The sequence below is a fragment of the Chiloscyllium plagiosum genome, unplaced genomic scaffold (genome assembly GCF_037043375.1).
Source record: "Chiloscyllium plagiosum isolate Xiang-an unplaced genomic scaffold, Cpla_swu_hap1 HiC_scaffold_42, whole genome shotgun sequence".
Lineage (NCBI taxonomy): Eukaryota > Metazoa > Chordata > Chondrichthyes > Orectolobiformes > Hemiscylliidae > Chiloscyllium > Chiloscyllium plagiosum.
The window spans coordinates 3393446-3418327 of NW_028270180.1; positions in this window are offsets into that span (position 1 = coordinate 3393446).

Below are 24882 nucleotides of genomic sequence, written 5' to 3' on the forward strand. Positions count from 1 at the left end.
ATAAAAGTAGGGAAGGTTTGTTAAAGTTATACAGTTCTGAGAAAGACAGATTTTTAATTGGTAAAGCATCAAGGGCTGTGAGTCTGAGGCAGCAAAGTGATGTTGAGGATGATCAGATCAGCCACGATCGTTGATAGACCAAACAGATTGCTTGGGCTGAATGGCCTATTTATGCTAACTAAGTCTTATGGTTATGGTCCAAGAATCATCGTTCCTGAATTTTTCTTTCCCTTCCTCTGTGGAGCTCAGTGACCATTTGAAACTAAGTAACTTTTAGGAATAATATTTGATCTTTGTGGGTTTTACTTTTTAAAACCTAATGGCATCTTGTTCCCAGTTTTGTTTTCTCTGCACGATTGCCCAGTTAGCCTTCCTTGAGAGAGTGAAGTGGCGTGAGGTGTATTGACCTCGTCTGGCTGCCAAAGCAAGACATCACCCAGCGGGTTACTGAGACACACAGGCCAGCAGTGGTCTGCAGTGGGCCAACCAATTGGAAAGACCCCAGCGGGCTGCAGAGTCAGCAGATGAGGGGCAGCTTAAGAAGGGATAGTATACACAGCCGTTCTTGATGCAGTGCTCCTGACTGGCATATGCCTGTATGTGCTCATGGGACACAGACTAGATTTCCCTCACTGAGAGGCCTCTAGAGCTATGGTAATGGATGCTCCCATCTCTAGCTGACTGCTAGTTTCCTTGCCATTGCCCGAGCTTAAAGAATTGTCCCTCACAGCGGGTGCAATAATATATACAACATTAATCAGGTTTGGCCTCTGTAGCAATTGAATAAAGCGAGGAGCAAATATGTTTTAAAATTCATAAATCAGATTTTAAAATCCCACAAGAGCTATAGCAGAGTTATTGAAATACTGCATCAGTATATATTTATAACTTCACTCAGTAAATTTTAATTTATTTACATAAATGCTCTAATAGAGAACCTCAAACCACATGATATCACAGCTCCAGTTTTTAAGGATCGACTCTGGAAGGAGGAGCCTCATGCTGGTGGTCACTCCCATACGGACCTCCCATTTCACACATGGGGCTACTGTTGTAAATCCGGCTGATGGTAATATCAGACCAGACCCAGATCCCAGAGAGAAACCTGCTTTGATAGATCAAGGCATTGTGGGCCAACGCACAGCACACAGACTGCAGCGGTTCAAGAAGGCAGCTCACCCCCACCTTCTCAAGGGGCAACTAGGGATGGGGGTATAAATGCTGGACCCAGACAGCGATGCCCCATCTCATAAAATGAATAAATAAAAAGGCTTCATTTTTACAATGTGGTTTGGCTGTAGTCAGTCACTGAGGCTGCCAAAATAATTTTAACAAAGATCATATTTTCATGATACAAAACAAATGAATGAAAAAAGTTATATTCATAAGACAATTGGGAACGATCCAACCTTTGCTACCTTCCCCCACCCTCATCTCTGACCTATCACCTCCATCCCCACCCCCATTCACCTATTGTACTCTTTGCTACCTTCTCCCTCCCCCCTCCCCCAATTTATCTCTCCACCTGGAGGCTTCCTGCCTCTATTCCTGACGAAGGGCTTTTGCCCGAAATGTCGATTTTCCTGCTCCTCGGACGCTGCCTGACCTGCTGTGCTTTTCCAGCACCACTCTGATCTAAACTCTGGTTTCCAGCATCTGCAGTCCTCACTTTTGCCCTTTTTAACAAAGAGGAAAACTCAGCTCTTTTTCCCAGCAATATATAGATACTCAACCCCAATGCAGTCTCACTGTTGTCTTCACTCTGTTATTTCTTAGTGAACTGATGAGGTCTAAAGCATTTCCTTGGTGACTTTGTGCATATTCATCAGATACCATCTTCTCAATCTCTTCCAGAGGCAAATGCTAACTCACTGACATCTTTCAATTAGCTCAAAGCAATTAAAACAGGGTTACTTCTCCAATTATTTTGATCATTTTTAAAGGTTGAAAACATCACATCTGCGTGCATGGTATTTTCTTCCAAACTAAACCTACTCTGGCCTCTGGACTATCTTTCTCGGGTTCAGAAAAATCTGTTTAACCAACAACTATTTCACAAGGTAGCTGATCTAGTCATTTAGCTTAAGTCATGTGATATCTTGGAAATGCTGTTTTCACCTCCTGCTAAAACAGAAATTCTGACTCTTCACAGAGGTCACCTTCACATAACTAAGAGCCAAATATGTCTACTTTGGAATTCCTGTTCCGAAATTTGAATCTAATTAGAAACCTCCATCTGACTATTTGACCACAGGAACCATTAAAATTGAGCCTGAACTTCTCTTTATCCAATCTATCTCAGATGCACTTCCCCACAGGAAACCCAGGTTAATTTTCTTTTTGTACAATGGCTGAAACTTTCTGACTGGCACCTTCTTTCTGATTTGTTAACTGCAGCTCAGTGGTAGCACTGTCACTTCAGAGTCACCAGTTTGTAAATCTGTTCTAACTCAGGAAGCCCGAGTGGAAAGGAACATCATTTATTGTTGAACACCAAAAGGGAGCCGCCCCTCATGGTGCCCAGAGTCTCAGACAGACAGTTCTGCTAATCCATCCCTAGGTCTGCTCTCTCCACAGATGCTGCTCGACCTGCTGAGTTTCTCCGGGTCTTTCTGTTATCATTCATCGTTGCTATGCTTGAAAGCAAGTAAATCCATCCTTTTGTACAGAAACTAACACCATGAACAATTATTAAGCTGTGACCTTACTAAGACCTTGTACATTTGCAGCAAGATTTCTTTACAGTTCTAAATCCAAGTCTTATTCATCAAATTCTCTTCTTTTCTGCTTCAGTTTCAAATACATGTACGACATCTTCACTGTGTTAGAATTAAGCCTTTGAATCCCTCAGCCCCACCTTCATCCTACAATCTGTAGGTGTTTAAATCCCAAGCTCAAATCAGTAATTTCCTGATTTTTCTCATGTTCTATCCTATTATTTTCAAACTTGATATTATCCTGCTCCATGAGCCTTTTGTCTAAGCTTCAAGTTAATTAGATTTCCTGGGATGTGTTAAATAAAACAAGCCTCTCACATCAGTAAGTTCAATACTGAGACTTAAAGCTTTCTTCTGATCAATCTCCACACAACATCCACTGTGATATTCTCTGCAGGTTATTTCAATTATTTATTGCCTTTTGTGGTCTTCAGTTCATACTGATTTCATTTTTGGTTATGTCAATGGTGGTGAAAAATGCTGGCTCTGGGGTGATCCAGATGGTTCTATGTGAGAGCAGGCTGTTGGTTGGAACCCAGGCAAGGGACAGACGCTTGCATTGGCCATTGTAGACCGTGGTTCATCTCTCAGCTCTCCAGGAAGAGCTGCAGAGGCTATCCTTTCAGCAGAAATATCTCCCAGTCCAGAATGGAGTAGTTGATTAAATATAAAATTCTGAGATAGCCTGCCTGTATTAGAACTGGTTGGTGAGGTTTATTGACAGGTTCTCATTTTCCAAAGTCTTCTGCTTAATTATAAATGCACATAGAACATAGAACAGTACAGCACAGAACAGGCCCTTTGGCCCGCGATGTTGTGCCGAGATTTACTCCTAATGTAAAATATAGTAACTTAACCTATGCACCCCTCAACACACCGCTCTCCATGTGCATGTCCAGCAGAATCTTAAATATCCCCAATGTCTCTGCTTCCATCACCACCGCTGGTAACATATTCCACGCATTCACAACTCTCTGCGTAAAGGACCTACCTCTGATGTCTCCTTTATACCTTCCTCCTTATAACTTCAAACTATGACTTCTCATACCAGTCAATCCTGCCCTGGTGAAAAGTCTCTGGCTTATTGACCCTATCTATTCCTCCCATTATCTTGTCTACCTCGATCAGGTCTCCTCTCTTCCTCCTTCTCTCCAGTGAGAAAAGTCCAAGCTTATTCAATCTTTCTTCATAGGGCAAGCCCTCCAGTCCAGGCAGCATCCTGGTAAACCTTCTTTGCACCCTCTCCAAAGCCTCTGTATCTTTCCTATAGTAGGGCAATCAGAACTGGACACAATATTCCAAATGTGGTCTCACCAGGGACTTGTAGAGCTGCAACAAAACCTCACGGCTCTTAAACTCGATCCCCTGTCAATGAAAGCCAAAGCACTATATACTTTCTTAACAACCCTATCCACTTGGGTGGCAACTTTGAGGGATCTATGTACTTGCACACCCAGATCCCTCTGTTCCTCCACACTGTCAAGAACCCTGTCTTTAATCCTATATTCAGCATTTGAGTTCGACCTTCCAAAATGCATCACTTCGCATTTATCCAGGTTGAACTCCATCTGCCAGTTCTCAGTCCAGCTCTGCATCCTGTCAATGTCACATGGCAGCCTGCAGTAGCCCTCGATACTATCGACGACACCTCCAACCTTTGTGTCATCTGCAAATTTACTAACCCACCCCTCAACCTCCACATCCAAGTCATTTATAAAAACTACAAAGAGCAGAGGCCCAAGAACAGAGCCCTGCGGGACCCCACTCAACACTGACCTCCAGGCAGAATACTTTCCATCTACAACCACTTTCTGCCTTCTGTCAGCCAGCCAATTCTGAATCCAGATAGCCAAATCTCCCTGTATCCCATACTTCCTGACTTTATGAATGAGCCTACCATGGGGAACTCTATCAAATGCCTTGCTGACGTCCATATACACCACATCCACTGCTCAACCGTCGTCGATCTGTCTTGACACCACCTCAAAGAACTCAATAAGATTTGTGAGGCATGACCTGCCCCTTTAATCTGCCTTTAATCACACTATGCTTTGCCAAATAGTCATAAAACCTATCCCTCAGAATTCTTTCCAAAACTTTGCTGACCACAGAGATAAGACTGGCTGGTCTGTAATTGCCAGGGATTTCTCTATTAACCTTCTTGAAAAGAGGAACAACATCTTTTCGTCCGCAAAATATCAACCCTCCTTTGAAGACATTGAGTCTCTCAAGAGCAAAGTCCAAATGTACCAGCAGTAACAATCAGCATCCCAGCCCCCACCGCACCCTCAACCCCAACCTCCAACACCCACTCTTCATTCTGCTCTTTAGCTCAGAGTCTAGACAATGATTATATCGTGGTATTCATCAAAAAGGGCAGTTTCACAGCTCAACCCAACATTTCCCTCAACCCCATACTGACACACATGTCACTGTGAGTGATCTACTGGCTGGGCTGGCATTTAATGTCTGAAAAGACCACTCCCTCCGTGACTCCCTCGTCAGGTCCACACCCCCCACCAACCCAACCTCCACTCCCGGCACCTTCCCCTGCAACCGCAAGAAATGGAAAACTTGCGCCCACACCTCCCCCCTCACTTTCCTCCAAGGCCCCAAGGGATACTTCCATATCAGCCACAAATTCACCTGCACCTCCACACACATCATTTACTGCATCCGCTGCACCTGATGTGGCCTCCTCTACATTGGGGAGACAGGCCGCCTACTTGCGGAACATTTCAGAGAACACCTCTTGGACACCTGCACCAACCAACCCAACCACCCTGTGGCTTAACACTTCAACTCCCCCTCCCACTCCACCAAGGACATGCAGGTCCTTGGACTCCTCCATCGCCAGACAATAGCAACACGACAGTTGGAGGAAGAGCACCTCATCTTCCGCCTAGGAACCCTCCAACCACAAGGGATGAACTCAGATTTTTCCAGTTTCTTCATTTCCCCTCCCCCCAACTTGTCTCAGTCAAATCCCTCGAACTCAGCACCACCTTCCTAACCTGCAATCTTCTTCCTGACCTCTCCGCCCCCACCCCACTCCGGCCTATCACCCTCACCTTGACCTCCTTCCACCTATCGCATTTCCAATGCCCCTCCCCCAAGTCCCTCCTCCCTACCTTTTATCTTAGCCTGCTGGACAAACTTTCCTCATTCCTGAAGAAGGGCTTATACCCGAAACGTCGATTCTCCTGTTCCTTGGATGCTGCCTGACCTGCTGCGCTTTTCCAGCAACACATTATCAGCTCTGATCTACAGCATCTGCAGACCTCACTTTCTCCTCAAAGATTTATTGTCCATGCCCTTGAGAAGGTGGTTTTGAGTTGTTTTCATAAGTCACTGCAGTCCATGGCATAGGTGCACTCACAGCACTGTTGGAGAGAGAGTTCCAGGTCTTTGGCCCAGTCATGGTAAAGGAGTAGTGGCACAGGCCAAAAATACAGACAAGGCCAGTAGCACAGTGCTAATATCATGGGACTAGCTATTCAGATTTTAATTTAATAGAAATCTGGTCCAGTGCTGACTGTGTAACCATTACTGATTGCTGTAAATATCCATCTGGGTCACTAATGTCCTTTAGGGAAGAAACTGCCATCCTTACCTGGTCTGGCCTACATGCGACTCACAGCAATAGGGTTGACTCTTAACTGCCCTCCAGGCAATTAGGGATGGGCAATAAATGCTGGTCTAGCCAGTGACATCCTCAACCTCTGAAATAACAGGTTGATGAGAGACATGGAGAGGAACTTGCAGGTGCTAACATTGCTATATGTCTGTTCCCAAATGGCAGGGGTTCGTGGGTTTGAGAGACACTGTTGAAGGCCCTTTGGCAAGTTGCTGTCCTGTATCTTGTAGATAGTCCATCCTTCCAAATGTAGCAGTGACGATCAGATCCAAATCAGCAAAGAATGTGCAAATTCTACACCATTCCTGTGAGACTGCATCTGAGGATGGATTCAATTTGATTTTATCAAATATCCATCATTCCTGACAAGCCACTGTCATCTTAATGCACAGCAGAAATTAATTTGATTTCACGTGCTTAACTATAAGTTACTAAAAGTTGGAAAGATTTTGGACTGAGAATGATAGTGTTTTGACAGCTGTCAGATGGTATGCAAGGATCTATATTCCTCTCCCCTCCTAGCTTGCACTTTCTCTTCCCACAGGCATTCATATTCTCTTTCTGTTTAATCTCATTCATTATATTCCTATCATCAGTTTCTCTGAATTGTATTTTTCAACATTAAAATCCTGAATCATCTACTTGTCGTTTCTGTCACCTTCAGCCTTTGCTTGATCTAACAGTTATTATTCTCGATAGTTTTATGTTAGAGAGAGGATCTGTAAAACTTAGAGATTTCCTCCCCTTCTGTTCTGAAGGCACCAACAGAATTGTATCAAAGCCTTTCTCAATGTGAAGAAGGAGCTGATCATGGTGTGGGAGTCTAATCAGAGCAGATTCACCAAGAGGCATATTGTAGCCAGGTCTAAAACTACCCTCATCGTAAACCATTAAACACATACTACTCTCTCTAATACCTGAATAGATACAGATACGCACATACACTTTTGCACACACACACACAGCCTCACAGACTCACATACTCACTCACATACACTCTTACACGCACACACAGCCTCACATACACACACACTCACTCTTACACACACACACTCTTACACACACAAACACTCACTCTTACACACACATATACATGCACACAGGTGTAAACTCTAAACTCTCATATACACATGTGCACTCACATAACACACACACATGCAACACATAGATATTTTCACATCATGCAAATTCACACGTACATGTATTTTTAAACAAACATAGGAGCAAGGAACAACAGGAGGCCACTCAGTCCTTCAGGCCTGTTCTATCATTCAATAAGACCCCGGCTGATCTGATTTTAACCTCAACCCTACATTCCTGCATATCCCCGATAATCTTTCATCTCCTTGGTCATCAAGAATCAATCTTCCTCCACCTTAAAAAATATTTAAAGATTCTGCATCCATTGCCTTTTCAGGAAGGGAATTCCAAAGACTCTCAGCCCTGTGAGAGAAAAAAATGCTGCTTTATCTCTATCTGGGTGGCTCAGCGGTTGGCACTGCTGCCTCACAGCGCCAGGGACCCAGGTTCAATTCCAGCCTCGCACAACTGTCTGTGTAGAGTTTGCACGTTTTCCCCGTGTCTGCGTGGGTTTTCTCCTGGTGCTCCAGTTTCCTCCCACAGTCAGATGTGGTGGATTAGCCATGGGGAATGTGGGTTTAGGGTAGGAGTCTGATTGGGATGCTCTTCTGAGGGTTAGTCTGGACTCAATAGTCTGAATGGCCTGCTTCCACAATGTAGAGATTGTATGAAATGGGCATCACCTTATCACACAGTCACATCCCCCTAATGATCTCATACGTCTCAATTCAGTCACCTTGGACTCTTCTAAGTTCCAGACGATGCAGCCCTAGATTGTCCAGCTTTTCCTCATAAGGCAATTCCGGGGATTAGTCTGGTAAACCTCTTTGAACTGTTTTCAACACATTGACATCCTTCTGTAGGCAACATAACTAATCCTGTAGACAGTACTCCAGCTGTGGTCTCACCAAGGCCTTGTATAACTGAAGGATAACCTCCCTACTCTTACATTTAATCCCCCTCCCTATAAACATTCTATTAGTTTTCCCAATTGCTTGCTGTACCTGCAGACTAACCTTCTGTGATTCATGTGCAAAGACACCCAGATCCCTCTGCATCTCACAGACCTGCAACCTCTCACCCATTTAGATAAAATGTTTCTTTTTCATTCTTTCTGCCAAAATGGATTGAAAACAGAAACTAACTAAAGCAGAAACACTCGCAGAACACAACAGCGTGGTATGCTCTTCCTGGAACCAGCGATCTCTGCGTGCACATGAACAGAACACAAGAAACCGTCTTTCACAGGCTTTTTGTTGTACACGTCATCCACACTATAGAAACTGCTGTACCTGTTGTTTAGAGAGACAGCATAGTGAAGTTCCGCTGTTAGGGTCAGAATCACGCTGCCTTTCCCAAATGCTTTTGATTTAATAAATTCAATTGACTTGTTTCTAAATTTGATGGACTTGCTCCTAAATTTGCGTTTTATTAATTTCACTATAACAGGAAAATTATACTCTTTCCCACATTGTGCGCCATTTGTCAGAGGTTTGCCCATTCACGTAGCCTATCTGTATCTCTAAGCACAGTCATGCAAACAGATATATTCACATCTACACATCCACATTTATAAATAAAAGTGGCTAGAAACAGATCTGAGAAAGGCCTCTCACTGATTCTCTTGTCTCATCTTCCTGGCCCCAGACAGCATCCGAGGAGCAGGAAAGTTAGCTCTGTTTCAGGCTGAATCCCTTCGTTAGGACTTCCCTGCTCCTTGGATGCTGTCTGACCTGCAGTGCCCTTCCAGCTTCATACCTAATTTGTCAGATCAGTTGCCGAAGGTAGCCTTTCCAGCACAGATACTGCCTGCCATTTTGTGGAGGGTCACAATTTCTCATAGAGTCAGAGAACGGTAAAGCATAAAAAGAGAACTTTTTTTTATTATAATATATTTTTATTAAGAAAAAATAGATTTTTAAATATTACAACAAATACAAAACAATGCAATTCAAAACAGTACAAAAATAGTACAAAACTAAACCCAAATAAAAAAAATCCCCAACCCACCCTCCTATATAAATGTATAAACATATATAGAGAAGTATAAAATTTTTAAAAAACCTAAACTAGCTATTGAACTAAATAAATAAATACCCAACAACAAACAAATAAATAGTAATAACCCAGCCCAGCCAAACAAAACACTCATACATTCACAGTTCCTCCTCCCTGGATATTGGACTCATGAAACACAATTGTTACGGCTATATAAAAGCCCTTGTTAGTGTGGCAGATAAATCTGTGTCCAGGTATTTCAAAAAGGGTTGCCATATCTTGTAAAAATTCTCAGTTTTATGGTGTACCATGTTTGTGAGAAAATCCAGGGGAATATGCTCCTTAACAATCTTCCGCCAACCCGACAGGCCTGGGGGGTTTTTCTGATATCCAACCTAGCAAGATATTCTTCCTTGCACAGAATGTAAGAATATTGAAAAGTTTTGCCTTATGCGCGTCTGCAGGAAATACACTGGGTAGGCCCAAAAGGAGCGAAATAGGGTCCTTCTCCACCCCTACACCTAAAATCCTCTCCATTGCACCCACCACAGCGCTCCAATATGTTTGAAGCCTGTCACAAGACCAAAGACAATGGATAAGAGTACCCGTACAGACCTTGCACTTGGGGCATGCCGAAGATACCCCTGGTTTAAATTTTGACAAACGGTTTGGGGCTAAGTGGACCCTGTGGAGAATCTTCAACTGTAAAGCATGGGTCCTATTGCAAATTGATATCTTCCTTGCATTCTCCCAAATATCCTTCCATGCCTCTGAAGAAACTTCAACACCCAGCTCTCTTTCCCACATCTTGCCGAGTTGATCAGACTCATCTGAGGTGGCACCCCCCAATTGGTGATATAGAGTACTGACAGAGGGTGTACTATTAGCCCTTAGTACCCCCCTTTCTATGTCAGATTTGTAGGGATCAGTCAAAAGTGTGGCCATTTTTTGAATAAAATCCCTAACTTGAAAAAAACGAAAGAGGTGTCTATTGGATAACTCGTACTTCCATACTAACTGATCGAAGGACATCATTACCTCTCCCTCAAATAAATCACCCATGCAAGATATACCCTCAGCTGCCTAACGTTTAAATTCTTAATCTATCATATCTGGTTGAAAACGCGGCATACCCACTAAAGGTGTAAACAAAGATGTTTTGCCAATATTACCTTCCCTCTGCCGAATTGCCCTCCATGCTTTAACAGTATTGATGACTATTGGGTTATGGCAATATTCCCTAACTGTCCTCACCTTGTCCAAAAACAGCAAACTGGTGAGGGGGCACCTTGCCTGGGAGACTTTGATATCTAGCCATGTTGAAAGAGGGTCCCCACAAACCCAATCATTCACATAGGTCAAAAGCGAGCTTAATTGGTAATTTTTAATGCCCGGAAGGTCTACTCCCCCCAATTTGTGAGGCAACTGCAGTTTGGCTAATTTAATGAGGGGCCATTTACGGTGCCAGATAAAGGAGCTGAACCAACCGTTCAGTCTCCTGAGTGTTTGTTTATTGAAAATCAGGGGGAGCATCCGTATAGGGTATAGCAAATGAGGGAGAATATTCATCTTAATAAGCGCTATCCGACCCAACCATGAGACTGGAAGTGCCTCCCATCTTTGGAGATCTTGTTTAATTATTTCAAATAATTGAGTAAAATTGGCTTTGAACAGGCAAACCAGAACTGGAGTAATGAATACGCTCAAATACACAAACCCCCCTGTGACCACCTAAATGGGAATCTACAGTCACTCTCAAGAGCCAACTCTTTCGTAAGACCACATAGGCACAGCCTCTGATTTAGCAAAATTAATCTTATGCCCTGAAAAAGCGCCAAACGCGTGAATGCATTGTATCAGGCAAGGCACTGAGACTACTGGATTTGTCAAGAAAATTCGAACATCATCTGCATACAGCGAGATTTTATGTAATTTTGACCCCACTTCTGGAGCTGATGTATTGAGATCCCCATGAATGGCCTCTGCCAACGGTTCAATCACCAACGTAAAAAGTAATGGTGAAAGGGGACAGCCCTGCCGGCTGCCCCTAGAAATATTAAAATTGCTTGATTGTACCCCATTGGTAATGACCTCAGCGAGAGGCACACTGTAGAGAACCTTTAAAAAGAGGACATTTTATGCGTCATGCCTTTGCACCAGCAGTCACATTTAGTGACACACCCTCTGCTTTTCCTGTCATGACCTTGTGGGTTCCTCACCCTCCAGTACCCATCGAACTCCATACCAATATTATTTATCAAAACTGCTTCACTTCCATGTAAGACTGGGAATTCCCCATCCCACCAGTTCTTCCTGAGAGGGTTATCCGAATTGTCCCATTTCCCTACTCTCTCACGCTGTCTCTCAGCAAAGGGCTGATGCATTCTTCATTTCTTCTTTGGAAGTTCCCATTGCCTCTGCTCTCCTTTCCAGATCCCATCAGCTCGCTGCATCAAGTGAGGCACTGAGTGAGTGATCCATGGTGAAGGTGGCACATTAAGTTGCATGGTGTTCCATCACAATCATTACAGCTCAAGATTGAGAAGAAAGGCAGTACATGAGACTATAAATAACAGCTAAAGGCTGGTTTCTGCCTGAAGTTCACATCACAGATCCCACCGCGCACCTCCCCGCCCTTAAAGTCTGACAACTTGATCTGTTCTCCTCTTCTGTTCCAAACCTAAGCTCTATAATTTATTTCATTTCTGAATGATCAGACTGTCTAAGCCTGTAAACATAATTTATTAGTGGTGACAATAAGAGATATTTCTACATTTGCTATCTGTACAAAGGAACTGAATTTACAACCTAACAACACAGGCAGATATAAAGGCTCAGTCTGCTACAGTTCCCCTCAGTGCAATCCGACAGTTATATGACTATCCCTGCATTTCGGAGCTTCAGTACTAAACTACTACCAGATGTCAATCCAAAGTGAAACAGTACAGCAGACCATGTCACCAGAGCTCAGGAAATAGTCCTCTTGATGTTCCAGGTTGTGGTTTCAAGCCTCACTGCAGGTTTTGAAGCTTGTAATCTTGGCTGACATTCCAAGATTCCAAGATTCCTGAAGAAGGGCCTGTGCCCGAAACGTCGAAGATTCCTGAAGAAGGGCCTGTGCCCGAAACGTCGAATCTCCTGTTCCCTGGATGCTGCCTGACCTGCTGTGCTGTTCCAGCAATAAAGTTTCAACTGACATTCCAGTAAAACAGTGAAGGAGTGCGACATCGTCAGGGGTCCTGCCTTTCAGAAGAGACATTAAACTCTAACTCCTTGATCGACTGACTTATAAATATCTCCTTTAAGGGAGAGCAGTGAGGCCAGAATTCCTCCCTTAATTATAAAATGAAAGATTTAATTGAAAATATACAAGCTTTCAGAGCCTAACTTCTTCTTCAGGTTCAAGCGTAGAAAATAAATAAACTTGTTGAACTATAACCTGGTGTCATGTGGTTTTTGACTTTGTCCAACCCAATCCAACACCATAAAAAGAAAGTGAATTTTTCTCTAATGGTGTGACTCTTTGAAATTCAACCTTGTGTGTAAAATGGTGGAGGTTTGGGCCATTTCTGCGTGATCTTAATAAGGTTCTATTTAATTGCAAATTAAATAAATTTTCACCTGCTGACCATTCCAAACTGCTTTACAGGGAGTCAGACAAACATGAGCAACAAGTATCAGCATAAAAGATGACTGAAGCTACATTCAAGGAAGGTAGCTGGATTAGTCATAGAGATGTACAGCACGGAAACAGACCCTTCGGTCAAACCTGTCCATGCCGACCAGATATCCCAACGCAATCTAGTCCCACCTGCCAGCACTCGGCCCATATCCCTCCAAACCCTTCCCATTCATACACCCATCCAAATGCCTCTTAAATGTTGCAATTGTACCAGCCTCCACCACTTCCTCTGGCAGCTCATTCCATACACGTACCAACCTCTGCGTGAAAAAGTTGCCCCTTAGGTCGCTTTTATATCTTTTCCATCTCATCCTAAACCCATGTCCTCTAGTTCTGGACTCCCCGACCCCAGGGAAAAGACTTTGTCTATTTATCCTATCCATGCCCCTCATGATTTTATAAACCTCTATAAGGTCACCCCTCAGCCTCCGGTGATCCAGGGAAAACAGCCCTAGCCTATCCAACTTCTCCTTGTAGCTCAAATGCTCCAAACCTGGCAACATCCTTGTAAATCTTTTCTGAACCCTTTCAAGTTTCACAATATCTTTCCGATAGGAAGGAGACCAGAATTGCATGCAATATTCCAACAGTGGCCTAACCAATGTCCTGTACAGCCGCAACATGACCTCCCAACTCCTGTACTCAGTACTCTGACCAATAAAAGAAAGCATACCAAACACCTTCTTCACTATCCTATCTACCTGCGACTCCACTTTCAAGGAGCTATGAACCTACACTCCTAAGTCTCTTTGTTCAGCAACACTCCGTAGGACCTTACCATTAAATGTATAAGGAGAAAGTGAGGACTGCAGATGCTGGAGATCAGAGCTGAAAATGTGTTGCTGGAAAAGCGCAATAGGTCAGACAGCATCCAAGGAGCAGGAGAATCGATGTTTCAGGCATGAGCCCTTCTTCAGGATTTCCTTCTTCAAGGAAACGTCGATTCTCCTGTTCCTTGGATGTTGCCTGACCTGCTGCGCTTTTCCAGCAACACATTTTCAGCATTAAGTGTATAAGCCCTGCTAATGCAGCACCTCGCATTTATCTGAATTAAACTCCATCTGCCACTTCTCAGTCCATTGGCCCATCTGATCAAGAACCTGTTGTAATCTGAGGTAACCTTCTTTGCTGTCCACTTCACCTCCAATTTTGGTGTCATCTGCAAACTTATTAACTGTACTTCTTATGCTCGCATCCAAATCATTTATATAAATGACAAAAGGTAGAGGGCCCAGCACCAATCCTTGTGGCACTCCACTGGTCACAGGCCTCCAGTCTGAAAAACAACCCTCCACCACCACCCTCTGTCTTCTACCTTTGAGCCAGTTCTGTATCCAAATGGAGACCAGTCCCTGTATTCCATGAGATCTAACCTTGCTAACCAGTCTCCCATAGGGAACCTTGTCAAATGCCTTACTGAAGTCCATATAGATCACATCTACTGCTCTGCCCTCATCAATCCCCTTTGTTACTTCAAAAAACTAAATCAAGTTTGTGAGACATGATTTCCCACACACAAAGCCATGTTGACTATACCTAATCAGTCCTTTCCTTTCCAAATACATGTACATCCTGTCCCTCAGGATTCCCTCCAACAACTTGCCCACCACCGAGGTCAGGCTCACTGGTCCATAGTTCCCTGGCTTGTCTTTACCGCCCTTCTTAAACAGTGGCACCACGTTTGCCAACCTCCAGTCTCCCAGCACCTCACCTGTGACTACTGATGATACAAATATCTCAGTAAGAGGCCCAGCAATCACTTCTCTAGTTTCCTACAGAGTTCTAGGGTACACCTGATCAGGTCCTGGGGATTTATCCAGCTTTATGCATTTCATGACATCCAGCACTTCCTCCTCTGTAATATGGACATTTTACAAGATGTCACCATCTATTTCCCTACATTCTATATCTTCCATGTCCTTTGCCACAGTAAATAGTGATGCAAAATACTCATTTAGTATCTCCCCCATTTTCTGCGGCTCCATACAAAGGCCGCCTTGCTGATATTTGAGGGGCCCTATTCTCTCCCTAGTAGCCCTTTTGTCCTTAATGTATTTGTAAAAACCTTTTGCATTCTCCTTAACCCTATTTGCCAAAGCTAATGTCCCCTTTTTGCCCTCCTGATTTCCCTCTTAAGTATACTTCTACTGCCTTTATACTCTTCTAAGGATTCACCCGATCCATCCTGTCTATACCTGACATACGCTTCCTTCTTTTTCTTAACCAAACCCTCAATTTCTTTAGTCATCCAGCATTCCCTATACCTACCAGCCTTCCCTTTCACCCTAACAGGAATATACTTGCTCTGGATTCTCGTTATCTCATTTCTGAAGGCTTCCCATTTTCCAGTCGTCCCTTTACCTGTGAACATCTGCCTCCAATCAGCTTTTGAAAGTTCTTGCCTAATACCGTCAAAATTGGCCTTTCTCCAATTTAGAATTTCATATTCAATTCAATTCAAATCATTTTTTTCAATGACAAAAAAAAAGTGGACCCAACACTGCTCCTTCTGGCACACCACTGGTCACTGGCCTCTAGTCTGAAAAACAACCCTCCATCATCACCCTCTGTCTTTTACCTTCAAGCCAGTATCTGTATCCAAATGGCTAGTTCTCCCTGTATTCCGTGAGATCTAGCCTTGTTAATCAGTCTCCCATAGGGAACCTTGTTGAACGCCTTACTGAAGTCCATATAGATCATATCTACCACTCTGCCCTCATCAATCCTCTTTGAAACTCAATCAAGTTTGTGAGACAGGATCAATTTAGCTCAGCTGGCTGGATGATTGGTTTGCAAAGCAGCATGATGCCAATAACGTGGGTTCCATTCTCATCATCAGCTGGAGGTTACCGTGAAGGACTTTCCTTCTCAACTTCTTCCCCTGCCTGAGATCTGCTCGCCTTCAGGTTAAATCATCACCAGTTGCTTTTGTCTAATAAGGGATCAGCCCCAATGGTCTGGTAAGACTATGGCGAGGTAAAAACAAGGACTGCAGATGCTGGAAACCAGAGTCTAGATTAGAGTGGTGCTGGAAAAGCACAGCAGGTCAGGCAGCATCCGAGGAGCAGTGAACTGCTGTGCTTTTCCATCACCACTCTAATCTAATTAAGACTATGGTGACACAACAGCACTGGACTCGAGATACCAATATTTGCAGGCTTCAGATCTTTCAAAACGCATTCTAGTGGGCGGCACGGTGGCTCAGTGGTTAGCACTGCTGCTTCACATTGCCGGGTCCCAGGTTCGATTCCAGTCTCGGGCAACTGTCTGTGTGGAGTTTGCACGTTCTCCCTGTGTCTGCGTGGGTTTCCTCCGGATGCTCCGGTTTCTTCCCATAATCCAAAGATGTTCAGGTCAGGTGAATTGGCCATGCTAAATTGCCCATAGTGTTAGGTGCATTAGTCAGAATGTCAAAAGCTTCACTCACCATTGATGGCAAGGAGGTCTGGAGGCAAGGACTGGGAGGGTCAGGCAGAACAGATTGCACATGCTGGAATTCCGACTGGAGAGGCCCACAGGGACAGGGTGGAGTGAGATTTGAAGGATTCCAAAAGAAGCACCAGGATTTTGTTGAGAAGTGGAAAGGCATTGGAGAGTTGGAAGAGTGAGGGAAAGTGATTGGAGTAACAGACTTTGTGAGGAATTCTCTTCAGATTCCTTAATATTATAATAGGAGAGAGAAGCAAATGAGATAGTGACCAGAACATCAAAAGGGTATAAACAGGAGTAGATGTAGGCCATTCAGCCCATTGAGTCTACTCCATTATTCAATGAAGTCACAGCTAATCTGATCATCCTTAATTCCACTTCCCTACCTTTTCCTCATAAGCCCTGTTTCCCTCACTAATTACAAATATTTGTCTGTCTCAGTCTTGAATATAGTTCTAAACCAGCTTTGACCACCCCCTGCAATAAAGAATTCCACAGATTCACGACCCTCTGACCTGGTATCACCTCCTTCACGCGACAGAGACTCAAGATCTCCTGGAATATTGTGTGCTGTTCTGGTCTCCTTTTCTGAAGAAGGATGCTCTTGTCTTTGAGGGAGTGCAGTGAAGGTTTCTCAGGATGATTCCAGGAAAGGCGGGACTGACTTGCAAGGAGAGAATGAATAGGTTAGGATTATTTTCACAGGAGTTCAGACGTGTCAGGGGGGAATCTATAGAGACTTATAACATTCTAACAGCACTAGACAGGGTAGATATAGGGATGATGTTCCCGATAGTGGGTACACCCAGCACCAGGGGCCATAGTCTGAGGATTTGGGGTAGACCATTTAGGATGGAGATGAGGAGACATTTCTTCACCCAAAGAGGGGTGAGCCTGTGGAATTCATTATCACAGGAAGGAGTTGATGCCAAAACATGGAATGTATTCAAGAGGCAGCTAAATATAGCACTTTGAGGTGAATGGGACCAAAGGTTATGGGGAGAAAGCAGAATTCAGCCATTGAGTTGAACAGTCGGCCATAATGGTGATGAATGGCAGAGCAGGCTCAAAGGGCTGAATGGCCTCCACCTGCCCTGTCTTCTATGTTTCTGTGATCAAAGCATGAGAGAAAAATACATTTGTAGATAGAGGGACAGTGAAAGGCACACACCGCTTCAGGTACAGTCCTGTGAAACAGAGGAAAAAAAAGTGAAAACGTGGTTCAGAGAATCACAGAATTGGATAGTACAGAAGTAGGCGATTTGGCTCATCAAGTCTACGTCAGGTCAGTGCCAGACTCATCCAGTTTGAATTCCTACAAATTTTTATCTTTCAAGTGTTTATTCAATTCTGTTTTGAATGTTGTGCCTGTTTTCCCTCCTCCCCAGACAACAATAGCCCACGGTGGGGAAAAGAACATCTTCTCATATCACATCTAGTCTTTTCACCCTAAACCTGTGACTGCTGTTAACCAATCATCCTCCCACTGGATACAGCACCTCTTTATTTACTCTAACAAAACCATTCATGATTCTATTAGTGCTATCAATCCTCCACTTAACCTTCTTTCACCTAAAGAGAATGCTCCTGCTCCTGCAGACTCTCCACAGAACGGCAGCCTCTCATCCTGATGCCATTCTGGTAAAACTCTTCTTTAATTTTTCCAGGGTGTTGAAATCCACTCTCAGACGGAAACACAATTCTCTACCTGAACGCACTAACCATGCTTTACAAAATGTTGTAACTTATTGATAAAGACAAAAATCTCAAATATTTAATTTAGAGACTTTTCAAAGCATCCGGTCACCTTCAAAGGTGTGTGTATGTACAACACTTCACCAACTCTGATCCTGATCCCTTTTGAAATCATGTGGCATAGTTCACATTGTCTCCCTTCATACTCCTGAATAAAAGGTGTCAATTAAATACAGACAGAGCAGGAGAGAGATACAGAGGAAGGAAAACATGCTATAAATTGACTCCTGGGAATACAGTCTAATGGACAGATTGAGTTGAATGGGCCTATAATCTCTGGAGTTTAGAAGAATGAGAGGCATACAGATTGAAGTGTGTTCAATTCTACAGAGGGTTGGAGACAGTCATGGAGTTATACAGCATGGAAACAGACCCTTCGGTCCAACTTGTCCATGCCGACCAGATATCCTAAATTAATCTAGCCCCATTTGCCAGCATATCCCTCTAAACCCAAAGAGATGTGTTTTAATTGTTGTAATTGTACTAGCCTCCATAATTTCTTCTGGCAGTTCATTCCATGCACGCACCATCCTCTGCATGAAAAAGTTGCCCCTTAGTCCCTTTTAAATTTTTCCCCTCTCACCCTACACCTATGCCGTTTTGGACTTCCCCTACCCTGGTGAAAAAACCTTGACTATTTCCCGTATCCATGCCCCTCCTGATTTTATAAACTCCCCCCGCCTCCAATGCTCCCGACATGACGGATATTGAGAAGCTGCTTCTCCTGGACTGGGCTGTGAGGAACAAAGGGGGCACAGTATCATGATAACGGGTCAGCCAATCAAGACAGAGATGGGAAGGAGTTCCTTCACTCAAAGGGCAGGGGATCTTTGAGATACTCCGTTACAGGGGTGGACGAACTCCTCAGTCACAGAAACAGGAAAGGAGAGGTCACCCTGTTGGGAGTTTTCTATAAGCCTCCGAATAGTTCCAGAGATGTAGAGGAAAGGATAGCAAAGACGATTCTCGATAGAAGTGAGAGAGACAGGGTAGTTGTCATGGGGGACTTCAACTTTCCAAATATTGACTGGGAACACTATACTACGAGTACTATAGATGGGTCAGTTTTTGTCCAGTGTGTGCAGGAGGGCTTCCTGACACAGTATGCAGACAGGCCAACAAGGGGTGAAGCCACATTAGATTTGGTACTGGGTAATGAGCCCGGCCAGGCGTTAGACTTGGAAGTAGGTGAGCACTTTAGTGATAGAAAGGGATAGGTATATACCACTGGGCAAGAGTTACAGCTGGGGGAAAGGCAATTATGATGCGATTAGGCAAGATTTAGGAAGCATAGGATGGAGAAGGAAACTGCAGGGGATAGGCATATTAGAAATGTGGAGCTTATTCAAGGAAAAGTTCCTGTGTGTCCTAGATAAGTATGTACCTGTCAGGCAGGGAGGAAGCTGTAGAGCACGGGAGCCGTGGTTTACGAAGGAAGTGGAATCTCTGGTCAAGAGGAAGAAGAAGGCTTATATTAGGATGAGATGTGAGGGCTCAGTTAGGGTGCTTGATGGTTACAAGGTAGCCAGGAAAGACTAAAGAGAGAGCTCAGAAGAGCCAAGAGGAGAAGTTGTTGGCGTATAGGATCAGGGTAAACACTAAGGCTTTCTATAGGTATTTAAGGAATAAAAGAATGATGAGAGTAAGATTAGGGCCAATCAAGGATAGTAGTGGGAAGTTGTGTGTGGAGTCAGAGGAGATAGGGGAAGCACTAAATAAATATTTTTCAACAGTGTTCAACATAGAAAATGACAATGTTGTCGAGGAGATTACTGAGATACAGGCTACTAGACTGGGGGTGAGATTGAGGTTCACAAGGAAGAGGTATTAGAAATCCTGCAGAGTGTGAAAATAGATAAGTCCCCTGGGCCGGATGGGATTTATCTTAGGATCCTCTGGGAAGCCAGGGAGGAGATTGCTGAGCCTTTGGCATTGATCTTTAAATCGTCATTGTCTACAGGAATAGTGCCAGAAGACTGGAGGATAGCAAATGTGGTTTCCCTGTTCAAGAAGGGGAGTAGAGACAACCCTGGTAATTATAGACCAGTGAGCCTTACTTCAGTTTTTGATAAAGTGTTGGAAAAGGTTACAAGGGATGGGATTTATAATCATCTAGAAAATAATAATTTGATTAGGGATAGGGTTTTGTGAAGGGTAGGTTGTGCCTCACAAACCTTATTGAGTTCTTTGAGAAGGTGACCAAACAGGTAGATGAGAGTAAACTGGTTGATGTGGTGTATATGGATTTCAGCAAGGTGTTCGATAAGTTTCCCCACAGTAGGCTATTGTACAAAATGTGGAGGGATGGGATTGTGGGAGACATAGCAGTTTGGATCAGTAATTGGCTTGCTGAAAGAAGACAGAGGGTGGTGGTTGATGGGAAATGTTCATCATGGAGTCCAGTTACCAGTGGTGTACTGCAAGGGTCGGTGTTGGGTCCACTGCTGTTCGTCATTTTTATAAACGACCTGGATGAGGACGTAGAAGGGTGGGTTAGTAAATTTGCATACGACACTAAGGTCGGTGGAGTTGTGGATAGTGACGAAGGATGTTGTAGGTTACAGAGACACATAGATAAGCTGCAGAGCTGGGCTGAGAGGTGGCAAATGGAGTTTAATGTGGACAAGTGTGAGGTGATTCACTTTGATCGGAGTAACCGGAATGCAAAGTACTGGGCTAATGGTAAGATTCTTGGTCGTGTAGATGAGCAGAGAGATTTCCATGTTCAGTTACACAGATCCTTGAAAGTTGCCACCCAGGTTGACAGGGTTGTTAAGAAGGCATACAGTGTTTTAGCTTTTATTAATAGAGGGATTCAGTTCCGGAACCATGAGGTTATGCTGCAGCTGTACAAAACTCTGGTGCGGCCGCACTTGGAGTATTGTGTACAGTTCTGGTCACCGTATTATAAGAAGGATGTGGAAGCTTTGGAAAGGGTGCAGAGGAGATCTACGAGGAGGTATGGAGGGAAGGTCATATGAGGAAAGGCTGAGGAACTTAAGGCTGTTTTCGTTAGAGAGAAGGTTGAGAGGTGACTTAATAGAGACTTATAAGCTAATCAGAGGGTTAGATAAGGTGGACAGGGAGAGCCTTTTTCCAAGAATGGTGACGGCGAGCACAAGGGGGCATAGCTTTAAATTGAGGGGTGATAGATATAGGACAGATGTCAGAGATAGTTTCTTTACTCAGAGAGTAGTAAGGGTATGGAATGCTTTGCCTAGAACAGTAGTAGATTCGCCAACTTTAAGTACATTTAAGTCGTCATTGGACAGGCATATGGTCGTACATGGAATAGTGTAGGTGGGATGGGCTTCAGATTGGTATGAGAGGGCGGCGCAACGTCGAGGGCCGAAGGGCCTGTACTGCGCTGTAATGTTCTATGTTCTATAATATTTAAGACCGAGGCCAGTAAGACACTAAGGGAATAGGGGCACATGGGAAGGGGGTGGGATTGTGAAGTTGAGAATAACATTCATGATCTTTTGGTAGAACAGGCTCTCAATGGGCATTTGCCTCCTACTTCTTATGTTCTTAGAAATAGAAGCCCACAATTAGAAGCAGGAATAGGCCACTTGGCCAGGAGCCCGCTCCGTTATGAGACAAGATCATGGCTGATTTGACTGCAGCATTAACTAAGCTTTCATCTCAATGCCCTCTACACATTTATTCCTTAATCAATCAAATACCTATCTAACTCAGCCTTGAGTATGTTAAATGCCCCAGCCTCTCTGGGGAAGAGAATTCCACAACTTCACTACCCTCAGACAGAGAAAGAAAACACTCCTGATTTCAGTCTTAAATACAAGACCCCTTATTTTTAAACCGTTGCCCCTAGTTTCAGATTCTCCCACAAGAGGAAACATCCTCTCAGCAACCATCTTGTCAAGCCCCCTCAGGATCGGATGTGGAAACAGGCCATTCAGCCCAAAAAGTCCACACTGACACTCCCAAGAGCATCCCACCCAGACTCCCACCCCTACGTTATCCCTGTGACCCTGCATTTCCCATGGCTAACCTACCTAACCAACACCTTCCTGGACACCATCCCCTCTCATTCATCCAAACTCCAGGAGATAAAGACTCACCTGACCAAACTTTGACTATAGGATAAAACTTCCATCCCAGGAATCAGTCAAATTAACTTTCTCTGAACTGTATTAAATACAATTACATCCACATTCAAAAAACGACACAAAAACTATACACAGTACTCTAGCTGAGGATTCAACAACACTCTGCACAGCTGCAGTAAAAACATCCCATTTCTATATTCCTCTCCCCTTGCAATAAACACAATATTCCATTTACCCTCCCAATCAGTTACTGCTCCTGCCCAACACATACTGGGACACTCAGATCTGTGCCCAGGAGTTCTATATTAAATCAAAAGAGGTTCTTTTGTTCTTCCTGCTGAAGATGGCAAGTACATATTTTCCCACATCTTACACCATCGGCCAAAATTTTCCACTCTCACTTAAACTTTCTATATCCCTTTGCAAATATGGGATGGCTGCAAGGTAGAGACATTCAGAAGAATTAGGTCTCACTACATTAATTTTTCATTGGTGGAGTCAGAGTCTGGATGCCTTTCAGACAGGGTGGTGATATTCCTGAAAAGCAAGGGGGGAGGTGAAAGGTTATTGCAGGGGTAACTGAGAATGTGGAGTAATCAGGTACATCTTACTGATGAGGTAGCAGGCGCAAGGGGCCAAATGGCCTCCTCCTGATCCTAATCCATTTGTAATTATTTTGCTATAAACTGCCAGTTAACTGGATTCTCATGAAATTGAATTAAAAATTAAGAAAATTAATTTCATTAATGAGTACTTTTCTTTGAAATCACTTTGCATGAGGTGTAACTACATACTGCCCGAGGACTGCAATTGACTTGCCTATCATCTCAGCGACAGCAATTTAACTCTGTCTCGCTCATACACACAGGATCTGATTGCTGTAATCAATAATCAAATCTAAAGATCCCTGCTGGATCACTTTATTAATCATTTCATGAGCCATTACCTTTCTTACTGATGCCATGTGAGCTCATTTCATCAAATTCTTGAGAAACATAACAAAAGACAGGCTTAACTTGCATTTCTGTTGCATTTTCCACCATCCCCAGAATCTCAAAGCACTTTGTAACCAATCAAGTGCCTGCAAACAGCAGTGCGATAATGCCCTCTCGCGATCACATTGGTTAAAGGCATTGACCACGGCCCTAGGGAGAACAGCCCCTGCCTTTCTTAGAATTATCACCTTGGGATCTTTCACATGCACCTCAGAAGGCAAATTAAAATTCAGTTTGATACATTATGTGAAAGGTCACATCCACTGACAGTGCAGCACTCCCTTACTTGGGAGAATCAGTCGAAAGTTTTGTTCACTTTCTTCTGGATTACATCAGAAGTCACACCACACCAGGTTGTAGTCCAACAGGCTAATGTGAAATCACAAGCTTTCGGAGCGCTGCTCCTTCATCAGGTTCACCTTGTGGTTTCAAATAAACCTGTCGGACTAGAACCTGGGGTGGTGTGATTCTGACCTTGTCCACCCCAGTCCGACACTGACATCTCCACACTCTGGATCAGAATCTTCCCCTGGTGTGGTGATCTCAGCATTATATTTGGATAATGATCAGGAGAGGACCCTCTGGCTCATTTCGTTCCTCCTCCTAATCCAAGGGGACTGAGGTTCCTGAAGAAGGGCCTGTGCCCGAAACGTCGAATCTCCTGTTCCCTGGATGCTGCCTGACCTGCTGTGCTGTTCCAGCAATAAAGTTTCAACGTCAATTTTCACTCAATTTATCTCCCAGTTGAAATCATGTAACAGCACAGAGCCTGGGACTTATACTTTCCTGTTCGAGTTGATTTATTAGCACAAAAAGCAAAGTATCAGTTTTTTTCATTCTCACTTTCCAGTGCTACACATTTAGTTGCTTTTTTAATTCACAATAATTCACAGCCATGTTTTTCTGTGAACATAATAGGACTGAGAATTCCAGCAGATAGCCTGTCTAGTGAGGACCATCACAACGTTAAAGGTAAAGGGAAAACGAGAAAGCTCTCAGCTGACTATAGGAGGCCGAGCCTTACGTTATCATCACAGGACACCCACTCTCTCAGTCTGCACTCAGGAACAACTAAACACGCTCATTAGCAATCAGCACAAGAGATGTTCATTTTTATTCCATTTAATATACCAGGCTGTGGTGAGTTACACCTGCAATCCTGACCCGGGCTGCATCTCCCTCCCTGAGACATATTTCTATGGTCACTGCACTGGCTGTTTCACCGAACATCCTAACCCTTGGTGTGCCTGGAAGCTTTCGTCTGCACATGACTGTTGGATAACCCACTGGTTTTGAAGGAGTTAATGTTCATGATACATTGGCTCCACCCATTTTACTGATGTAATGCACAGTCTGTAGATGGAGACAGAGAGTCGTCCTCTGGGAGAACTGGAACCCCCACCCACCCCCACCCCCGGGTCTCTCTGTCCCGTGATCAGTCAATAAACACTAGCATTTCGGTCTGGTTCCATAAGATTTCACACTTCATTCAATCTCCAGTAACACAGGGGTTAAA